The following is an 11,712-nucleotide window of genomic DNA, read 5'->3' as shown; positions in this document are numbered from 1 at the left end:
AAATCATTAATGACACTAAGTTGTTCGATCGAGTAACCCTTGCTTGTTGGTTCTCTTTCCACTTCTTGCCAATTCATATAATGACGAGCTACTTCATCAATAGCATCAACCACTTCTTCTTCCGTCTTGTTCATGATTGGGCCTCCGGCTCCGGCATCCAAACTTGCTCTCCCATGAGAACTCAACCCACCGTAAAAGATATGTATGATTTGATAGGTAGGAATCCCATGGTGTGGACACTCCCTTTGATAATCCTTGAATCTTTCCCATGCTTCATAAAGGCTTTCATTAGGCTTTTGCTTGAACCCTTGAATCAAAGCTCTTGCCTCCGCCGTTTTCTTTTGAGGATAGAAACGGAACAAGAAAGCTTTGGTGACATCATCCCAAGTTTTCAATGAATTGGGCTTCATCTCTTTATCTAGCCATTCCAAAGATCTTCCTATAAGGGAGAAAGGGAACAACTTAAGGCGGATGAATTCTTGAGACACCCCATTAATCTTGATTGTGTTACAATATTTTTCAAACTCCTTAAGATGGTTCAATGGGCTCTCGTTCTTTGCCCACCATATTGTCTCCTCTCAATAAGAGTGATCATTGCCGGCTTTATTTCAAAGTCATTCTCCGGTGATATAGGTGGAGCTATGGCGCTCTCATACCTATAAGCCCCGGGCACTCCAAGCTCCTTCAAGGTAACTCTTGAACTACCTCCCATGACTTGGGATCTACACACACAAAACTCAAAGACAATATTAGTAGCACGGCTACAAGTGTAGCCTAAGTGTAAAATCTTTTTGTATTTTATCAAAATGAAATAGACTCAAAAACAACATGCACTCAAGCACCATTCCCCGGCAACGGCGCCATTTTGATGGGAAGGAGAACGGTAGGTCGTTGGGCTACCACCCCACCCAATCAAACAAAATTTATAGCTTAACTAACCCCTATTTAGCGTAGTGGCAAGTCAAGGTCGAACCCAAGGGAATGGATATCAAGTGCACGATGTCTAAATCAAGCTATTTCGGAATCAAGAAGGGGTTTGAGGTAGAGCTAAGGCTAAACTAGGTAATGCAAACTTGTATAAAATCAATCTAAGACACTAGATCAATGGATCCACATGCAATCATAATGGAAACGGTAATTTGGGAGGGTAAACCAACTAAGTCAAGCGATATGAAGGAAAATCATCATGTATCCAAAAGAGCATACTAAGATGGTTCACCTAGAGGTCTAACTAGCGTCAACTACGCTAAACACTACCTAGGGAACGTAACAAAGCACCTCAATCGTGAAATTGCAAGTTTACTAATCAATGGTCCGTATCATAGCAAGCTTACAATGCAATCTAGTGTGAATAACTAGGGTGATCAAGCCTAAATCAAACACACACATGCACATAATCAATCAACCAATTTAATCACATCATCAACTCAATCAATGTTCCCCCAAATTAACCTCAATTCATCATCAATACATGCTTCACCACTACCCTAGCAAATAAACTACTCACAATCCATAAAGAACAACAAAATCAAAGCTAAACTAATCATCATTCCCAAATTCATCAATTGAAATCAAATTGAAACAAACAAAATCAATCAACTATCAATTAATCAAATCAAACAACAATACTAATGAAATCAAACTTTGAATTGCATTAAAGAGTAAAGAATCCTTACAAACTTGATAGAAATCAAATCAAATGAAGCAATCTTCAATCATCAATGATCAAACCCACACTTTCTCTCTCTAAAAATGCTAAGAACTAATGTTTTCTCTTTCTAAAATCTAATCTAATCTAATTCTCCCCCCTTTGAAGATCCAAACTTCTCTCTATAAATGGAATGAATTAACTAACAATCCCAAGAGGAAGTTGGGAAAGTCGTCCAAAAATAGACCCACGTTGGTGCGGGCGTTCGAAGGAGTGTACCCAGGAATGTACGCCCGCACACACCTGATGTGCGGCCGCACACGACAGATGTGCGGCCGCACACTCCTCAAGTGCGCCCGCACATAGCTGCAGCTTCCTCCTTTCTTCTTTGCCCTTGCTCACGAGGTGCACGCATCCTAGATGATGATGATGGAGGACAAGGTAGGCAGCAACTTCCTTGAATTTCTTGAAGAAAATGAGCCATGAGGAAGGCATAAACAAGACTTTGAAGCATACTCCTTGAACCTCTCATTGACTTGAAACTTCTTGCACAAGCTTTAGGCATGAAAATCAATGGAAAACTATAGAAAGGAAGCCCGGGAATCCTTGGACAATCAATCACAACCTACAATCAAAGGATAAAAAGCAAGTAAAAGGGAAAAATAGCAAGTAAACAAGAAAAAGCACGAAATAGAGAAACTAACTACAAAAAGCACGAAATGAAGAAAACAAGAATAAAACTAAGGGAAACTAAAGAAAAGAAAGATAAAAAGAAATAAAAATCATCCAAAAAGGAACCAAATGAGTGCCAAAAATGTCACTCATCACTTCCAAATTTCTCTATCTTCAAATTTTTTATTCCTCTTGTATTTAACCTTTTTCCTTTTCCCGAATCCAGGCTATGCTCTGGGTAAACGGTCTTAAGAGGCCATTTAATGAGAAGACCAAGGAGGTAAAAGCTGCAAAGCTTGGGCCGCCTCTTCTCTAGATATGGCTGCTTTTGAGGTTTCCTAAAATGACACACTATATTCTCAGGCGACAGGCAATCTGCAGGTCAAGAAAGATCTGGACGCAGCAAAGAGGCTGATCACCGAGCTTGAGGATGAAGTAGAGGGTCTTAATTCCAAGCTTAAGCCCCTCTAGGACACTGCCAAGGAGGCCGACGGGCTTCGCAATAGAGTCGACGGGAGGCCTAACTCGGAAAGAAGTTTAAATCAAGTGTTGAGGAGGAGAAAGAGATCCTGGTGAAGCAGATGATGGAGGATTACGACTGTATAATGCAGATGAACTGGGAGTCTCTCTTCCCTGGAAAAGACTATAATGGATGGAAAACTTCATTCGAGTCGGTCTCTTCTGAGTTCAATGCCAAGCTTATGCAAGAAGCCAAGGAGAAGGCGGAGAGGGACGAGGAAAAGGAGTCGTCCGACTCAACTGAAGAGTAGTCTTCCGGAGAGTCTAATTAGGAGGAGGATCAGGAGAAAGGAAATCAAGAGCTGCCGCCTAAGGGAACCCAGGATGAAGCGGTTGCTAACACTAAAGTGCTCTTCCTTAATACTTAAGCTTTTTCTGTTTTTCCTACGGCCGAATGGCCATTTGTAATCACTTCTGGCCCGCATGCCGAGTAAATTTGTCTTTTTTCCAATTGAAGAGTCGGGTAATTCCATAATTTTCTACCGGTTGTACCGGTTAACTTTTACAGTCGTCCATAGAGACGGCTAGTTTATTAATGAATCCTCCGGCCTTGTGTCCAGTTTATATCATTTTGATCTTTTTTGCCTTAAAAATTTTTAAAGCTTTTAAGTTTGTTTGAAATGCATAGATTTAAGCTAAGTATTTAACTTACATGTATACTATTTGATTTTTTGCAATACCGGATGTCTTTGCCCTTGGCCGGATGTTCGCTTGGTCTCAAAGGTGGATTGATTGATTTGGAAATTATTGATACTTAAAAGAGTATGATTGGTTTCTAAGTCAATCAATCACTATAGTGATTGCCCCAAACCAAGCGAACAGTCGGCCATCTTGAACAGACGGGTAAGTGCTAAGAATATCCGGCCTTAATGAGTCATTTATAACGAAACTCTAAGCTACCATAGGCCATATGACTTAACTTATAATCATTAAATAGAATTTGTCCGCCTGTATAACCCAAGAGCAATAATAGGTGGTGACGTATATATGTTGAAGACTCTAAAATGAAATAGTAGTCGCTTCCCGCCTGTATTAGAACAATTGAGAAACTAAGCTATTTAGATTTCAAATTAGATTAAGTCAAACATCTGCGAGCGTTATCTTAATCCAGGTAGTCGGTAGGGCCGTTTGTTTTTTGTTTACAAACCAATGTACCACCCAAATGGGAGGTGCTCTCTTCGACGAATTCACCCAAATGGGCGTTGTCGGTTATCGTACTCATGTTGGAGCAGACGGTCATACTCATGTTAGAGTAGACGGTTGGTTTTTTTTGAATATATCTGGCCATTAGCTTCATTAACTTGTTTTTAAAACGAGGTTTTAGCCGCTAAGTTTTTTAACTTAGCTTATATTAGTTAAGTGAATTTAGGCCGTCTGCACATTGTTCAGGTCGTCTGCACATTGTGCAGCTGGTACCCTCATATGCAATTAAAGAAATAAATAAGCAGCATTGGAAATAAAAAGCAATTTTCTCATTGTTGAGCTTTTCATTCAAAAATTTATAAAATTTCAGAATTAGTACTTTTTCAGGTTATCTACATTCCAAGTTCGGCTAGCTTCCTATCGTCTGGTGTTTCCAAACGATAGGTACCGCCTCTTACTTCTTCATAGATTCAGTAGGGGCCTTCCCAAATAGGGGTTAACTTTCCTTGTTCATTTGCTCTACTGATTGCCTTCATTTTTCGTATCACAAAGTCTTCTACTGTCAAGGGCTGCTTGTGTACTCTTTTGTTGTAGGCTCTAGTCATTCTCAGACGGTAGATCTCATAACGCAGGGCTGCATTGCCTCTGCGCTAAGGAAGTTAGTCCAATGCTAGCTGCATGGCCTCCTAGTTTTCCTCTTCGTCATATAGCATGACTCGAAGAGTCGGCTCATAGTGTTCAATGGGCAAAACGGCCTCTGCATCGTATACCATGAGAAATGGGGTCTCTCCAGTTGCCTCTTTTGTTGTTGTTCTAATGGCCCAGAGGACGTGAGGTAACTCATCCGCCCACAGACCACCAACTCTTTTAATTTTCTATTTTATGTCGTCTAAGATTAACCTATTGAAGGCTTTGACCTGGCCGTTTGCTTGGGGTTGGCCGACTGATGCAAAATAGTGTGAGATCCCTTGATCTCCCAACCAAGTCTTGAGCCAAGGAGTCTCAAACTAAGGACCATTTTCAAAAACCATAGACATAGGCACCCCAGACCGGGTGATGATTGTTGGGCCCGTATTGTAATACGACCCATTACATTTAGGGCACCAATCCAAGAAGCAATAACTCAGCAAGAATGAGCAAAACGGCTTGATTGGAATAAATAAGGAAAGCAGCATCAAGGATATCAATCAAGGAGATACTTGCCAAAGATACACCTACAGAACAGGGAAGAAGATAAATTAAGAAGATCTTCCCCATTTTGAATATATTCCGAATATCTTTGTAAACCCTAGAGATCCCTAGGTATAAATAAGCATAATTAGACAATTTTGAGCATTCATGTACGCACATATACTTTAAATATAAAAGAATTACTCTGCATTTACCTACGGAGCTTCATCCCTACTGAAGAAGGAGGCTAGTCCTTATTCAGTATTGTATCTCTAAACTTATTCTCTTTTCATAATAGAGTTCATCATGTTTACTTATTGTTTGTTCCTTTCTTATCTACTGCTTTATTATTTCTTTACTGCTATTTTATATGCTTTTGGTAGTATAATTGTTGTTACCCCTCAAACCTAGCAGATTCTCATATGTCCTTGTTGAGATTTGCCTAAACAATTTGGCGCCCACCGTGGGGCTGATAATCAATTAATCTACCAATTCGCCAAAAAACCAATACAAACACCATGTCTGGGCACCAAGTACCCTTTACCATAGCCGAAATCAATGAGGGAATGAACGCATTCCGTCAGACCTTAGACCAATAAAAAAGCCAAATCGAAACACTGTTGGCCCAAAAGGTTCAAACTGAAGCCAAGCTTACCAGTCTCACCAAGAAAAATGAAGCCCTCCGTAGCCAAATACAATCAGTCGCTTCCAAAACCATTAACACCAGAAAGAACACTGAAAGTATAGCCATGCAGCTTGATATGTTAGGTACCTTTCATACCCCTAATGGGGAAAAAGGATCAAACACTAGGGAAACAACCCTAAACCTAGACTCTTTGAATGCAGGAACCCCTAAGAAGAATGGTCAAGAAGGATCTGAGGAGGGAAAGATAGAGAAGATAGTCAAAGAGTACCTCAAAGCAATCGAAGCCAAGATCGCCAAGATCCCTGGAATGCCAAAGCCCATGGAGGAAGAAGCGTCAGATGGCTATATAGAGTCTCCTTTCTCAGAGGAGATCGCCATGGTAGAAGTGCCAAAGAGGTTCAGCACACCCAGCATGGCCATGTACGATGGAACAACAGACCCTGATGAGCATGTATCCCTCTACAAGCAGAAGATGATGACCAGCTCAATCCCTAGAGACATCAGAGAGGCCATCATGTGCAAAGGCTTTGGAGCCACATTATCAGGTCCAACTTTAACTTGGTTCATTAATTTAGATAATGGGACAATTCGGTCTTTTGCAGGAATGGTAAACCTATTCAAAGTCCAGTTCGCCAGCAGCAGAAAAATAGAGAAGCAGTCATCGGATTTATACCGTGTTGTGCAAAGACAAGGTGAATCCTAGAGGGATTATCTTAACAGGTTCAACAGGGAAAAGATTGGAATACACAAGTGCGATGCTCCTACAACCATTGAAGCGTTCAGGAGAGGATTGCTAGATCACAGTGAACTCTACAAGGAATTAACCAAATATCCATGCACAACCTTTGAAGACGTACAAGCTAAGGCAATGGCTCAAGTCAGATTCGAAGAAGATGCATATGCAAGAAATACTCCAGAGCTCAGAAAGGATGAAGATCGTCCGTGAAGAAGGAACAACAACTTCCCCAGGAGAGATCATCGATTCAAGCCATATCAACGTTCCCGCTTTGATGAAGGATCAGTCAATGCTGTCGAAGGAGAGTTTTCTGATTGGAGGGAAGATCCTGAGCTCCCACCCAAATTGCACGAGTATTGCTTCAATGTCAACCCTGCAGGAGTAATAAGGACCTTAAACAAGATGGGAGATACTGTCTAATGGCCCAGAAGAAGTGATAGGCCTGGAGAGAAGAAGGATCCATCCAGATGGTGTGATTTCCATTCAGATATCGGTCACACTACTGACGAATGTGTCGCACTCAGAAAGGAAGTTGCATACTTGTTAAAGAAAGGCTACCTCAAAGAACTCTTGTCAGATAGATCTAAAGCTTCAGGGAAGGACAGAGAGTCCAAGCAAGGAGGTCCTCCACCCCCACCTCCAATTGTCAAAACCATTTGTTTCATATCAGGAGGGTCAGAAGTATGCGGCCTAACATATTCAGCAGCAAAGCGGCATGCAAAAGAAAGCAACAAAGAGCAACCAGATAAGAGGGAAAAATCAAAGATAGACATCCCTATCATGTTTGAGGAAAGCGATGCAGTAGAAGGTCATCATGACGGTCTAGTGATCACACTCCCAGTTAGAAATTGCATGATCAAGCGAATCCTAGTTGACAATGGAAGCTCTGCAAATATCATCATGTTAGATACCTTGAAGCATATGAACATAGATGAGAAGAATATCGTCAACAAATCAACAATGCTAGTAGGATTCAGCGAGGGAACCAAGAAGACAAGTGGAGAGATTACATTGGCAACATACGCAAAAGGGATCAACCTGCAAGTCAAGTTCTTAGTGATCGACACTCTATCCTCATACAATATGATTCTGGGAAGACCCTGGATACACGAAATGAAAGCCATCCCTTCTACGTACCATCAGGTCATTAAGTTTCCTACTAGATGGGGAATTCAAGAAATCAGAGGAGATCCTAGGGAAGCTAAAGAATGTTACAAGATAGCACTGAATGCAACATCTGCAGAAAAGAGTTCATCATAGCAATCAGAGGGTCAGTTGGGCCAAGAGAAGTTGAGTATATCAGAAGAGCAAGAAGCTACAGAAGTCCAGCTGAACCCCATACATCCAGATCAGAAAGTCAGAATAGGATCAGAGCTGAAAGCAGAACTCAGACAACAAATTTACGACTTTCTGGAAGAAGAGAAAGATGTGTTTGCTTGGACCCATGAAGACATGAAAGGCATTTCCCCAGAAGTTATCACCCACAAGTTGAACATAGATCCAATGCATACACCAGTGAAGCAAAAAAGAAGAAAATTCGCGCCAGAAAGGAACAAGATCATCAACGAGGAAATTCAAAACCTACTGAAGACAGGAAAGATCAGAGAGGTAAAGTACCCAGAATGGCTTGCCAACGTGGTGGTAGTAAGGAAGAAAAATGGGAAATGGCGAATCTGCATAGACTTCATGGACATCAACAAAGCCTGCCCAAAAGACCCATTCCCTTTACCTCATATCGATGCCATGGTAGATGCCACAACAGGACACGAGTTGCTATCCTTCATGGACGCCTACAGTGGTTACAACCAGATCTTCATGCACAAGGATGATCAAGAGAAGACAGCCTTCATCACCAGCCAAGGAATATACTGCTACAAGGTGATGCCTTTCGGATTGAAGAATGCAGGGGCAACGTACCAAAGGTTGGTAAACAAGATGTTTGAAGAACAAATTGGAAACACAATGGAAGTATACATAGATGATATGGTAGTTAAATCCAAGAAGGCAGAAGATCACGTCAGAGACCTTGGAGAAGCATTCACAATCCTGAAGCAATACGGCATGAAGCTAAATCCCACAAAGTGCACATTTGGAGTACAATCAGGAAAGTTCCTAGGATACATGGTTACACAAAGGGGAATAGAAGCCAGTCCGGAACAAGTCAAAGCCATCCTAGACCTAGAGCGACCAAAATCCAAGAAGGATGTACAGAGCCTAACAGGGAAAATTGCGGCGTTGAACATGTTCATTTCAAAGTCTTCAGAAAAGAATAGAGCTTTCTACGAGGTACTAAAAAAGAACAAAGAGTTCAAGTGGGAACAGGAACACGATGAAGCATTCCAGAAGCTGAAAGAATATCTAGCCAACCCGTTGATTCTCTCCAAGCCCAAAGAAGGAGAGCCACTTCAGCTATACCTTGCAGTATCTGAAGGGACAGTCAGTGCAGTTCTCAGAAGAGAAGAAGAAAAGGAACAATTTCCAATCTACTACGTAAGCAAGACCCTGCTCAGCGCGGAAACAAGATATGCATCACTAGAGAAAATCATTTTAGCCTTGTTCACTGCTTCAGTAAAGTTACGTCCATACTTCGAGAGTCATTCCATACAAGTACGAACCAACTACCCCATCAGAGCTATCATGAGAAAGTCAGAAATGTCAGGAAGGATGGAGAAATGGGCCCTGCATCTAAGCAGGTACGACATACAGTACGAACCCAGGACGGCGGTCAAATCTCAAGCCTTGGCAGACTTCGTGGCAGACTTCAGCCCTACCCTTGAAGAAGAAGCACAGAAGGAAGTGCTAGCTCTACAGGAACCAAAAGCTACGCAGAAATGGACACTCCATACAGATGGTGCAGCAAACGTACGAGGAGTAGGCTTAGGAGTAGTACTAACATCACCCCAAGGAGACAAGATAGCACATGAAATAAGGTGTAACTTCAAGGCTACCAATAATGAAGCTGAATATGAAGCACTAATCATAGGGCTAACCGTTGCAAGGGATATGAAGATACAACACCTGGAAGTAATTTATAATTCTCTACTCATGGTAAACCAAGTCAACGGGCAGTATGCAGCAAAAGATACTAGAATGATTGCCTACCTAGAAGTCACAAAGAAGCTCATCAAAGAATTCAAGGAGTTCAAGATAGAACAAGTACCCCGAAACCTGAACACCGAAGCAGACGCACTGGCAAATTTGGGGTCAAACATCAATCCAGAGGAATTTGGGGCAATCCCACTAGTACACGTACTTTCACCAGCCATAGAGAAGGAGTCAACCATGAATGTCTACGAAATCCAAACAAGCCCTACAGAAGAAGAAGACAACAGTTGGACAACGCCTCTGGAAGAATATCTCCTAGGCAACGCGAAACCAATAGGGAAAGTAATAGCTCAAGCATTCGCCCAGAAAGCCTCCAAGTATTGCCTGATCAGCAATGTACTCTTCAAGAAATCTGCAGCAGGACCTTTCTTAAGATGCCTGGAAGGAAAAGAAGCTCAACAAGTCTTACAATCCCTACACAGTGGAGAGTGCGGAAATCACTCCGGAGGAAGGAATCTAGCCAACAGAGCACTTAGAATGGGATACTACTGGCCCAGTATGAGGAAGGATGCAGCAGAGTTCGCCAAGAAATGCCTAGCATGCCAAAAACACGCGCCTTTGACACATAAGCCATCAGAGGAATTACACCCAACATTGACACCGTGGCCATTTATGAAGTGGGGAATGGATATAGTAAAGCTACCCTCGTCATCAGGACAGAGAGTGTACTTCTTAGCAATGACAGACTATTTTTCCAAATGGATTGAAGCAGAAGCGTACAAGGAAATCAAGGATAAGCACGTCATCTCATTTATAAAGAGGAACATTCTAAGCAGATTCGGAGTACCAGCAGAGATCATTACAGGCAATGGGTCCCAATTCATCAGCAGCAAAACCACCAAGTTCTGTAAGGAATGGAACATCTCCCTTATCACATCTACACCAAGGTACCCACAAGCAAACGGACAAGCAGAATCAAGCAATAAAGTCCTTATAGGCAACATGAAGAAAAGACTGGAAGGAGCCAAAGGAAAATGGGCAGATGAACTACACAACATATTATGGGCATACAGGACAACTCCTAAAGGCGCTACAGGTCATACCCCTTTCTCACTGGTGTACGGATGTGAAGCTGTAATCCCAACAGAGGTAGAAGTGCCTACAGCAAGGTACGGGCTAATGACAGAAGAAAGAAATCAAGCAGAACTAATTCACAATTTAGACACAGTGGAGGAACTCAGGAAAGACGCACAAATGAGAATGGCAACATATCAACAGGAAGTAGCAAGATCCTTCAATAAGAATGTCAGAGTCAAAATCTTCAAGCTAGGAGATTGGGTTCTCAGGAAGGTATACGAAAACACCAGGGAAGTCAATGCAGGAAAGCTAGCACCCAACTGGGAAGGACCCTATGAAATCACTAAGGTAGTGGGTAATGGAGCATACAGACTCAGTAATGCAGAAGGAAAAGAAGCGCAGCGAAGCTGGAACGCAGCACATTTAAAGTTATATCATTTCTGAAGAAAGGTACGCAGTTATTATTATTTTGTCTTTTAATTTACAAAAAGAAAATACAAAAAAAAAAAGAGAAAAACAGAAAAACACAAAAATCTCCAACAGCCAAAATCAGCACGAAAGGTACTCATCTATCTCTATCCTTTGTCAATTTGCTTTATGATCATTACGAGTACTGACTTTGGCATCGGAGGGCCGTTGGGGAAACCCACGACCACCCCTCACCTTCTTATGTTTTGCAAGGAACACGACTGACATTACTGAGCAAGAATGTAACAAGTCCCTTTACTACAGAACAAAGACAAGTCATTCCTGAAAAGAACAGACCTACTATCCTTACAAGGCATACAAACACATGTAAGTAGCATTACAACTGTAATACAACTGTAATACAACTGTAATACATTCGTGATACAACAATCACAACACACTATACAGAAAAGTCAACCACACAGCAAGAAAGACAGAAATATTTAGTTGCATTGCAACAAGATTAGAAAGAGCATCCAACTACAGAAGTGTAGCACAAAATAAAAACAAAATTATCCAAACTGCACTAAGGCAGTAAATAGAAACAACATTCAAAAGTTTTACATTTTTTTTAAAGGTGACGCAGCA

General features: G+C 41.6%; 1 non-coding gene across 1 annotated transcript; it reads left to right on the top strand.

Moving 5' to 3' along the window:
• Positions 1–222: 222 nt before the first annotated feature.
• Positions 223–328, top strand: LOC145590249 (small nucleolar RNA R71). Its single transcript, XR_014101887.1, has one exon. It is a non-coding gene; the product is annotated as a small nucleolar RNA R71 (small nucleolar RNA).
• The last annotated feature ends 11,384 nt before the right edge of the window (positions 329–11,712 follow it).

This window comes from Chenopodium album, chromosome 17 (assembly GCF_948465745.1).
Source record: "Chenopodium album chromosome 17, dcCheAlbu1.1, whole genome shotgun sequence".
Taxonomy (NCBI): Eukaryota; Viridiplantae; Streptophyta; class Magnoliopsida; order Caryophyllales; family Amaranthaceae; genus Chenopodium; species Chenopodium album.
This window is presented reverse-complemented; position numbering and strand designations above follow the sequence as displayed.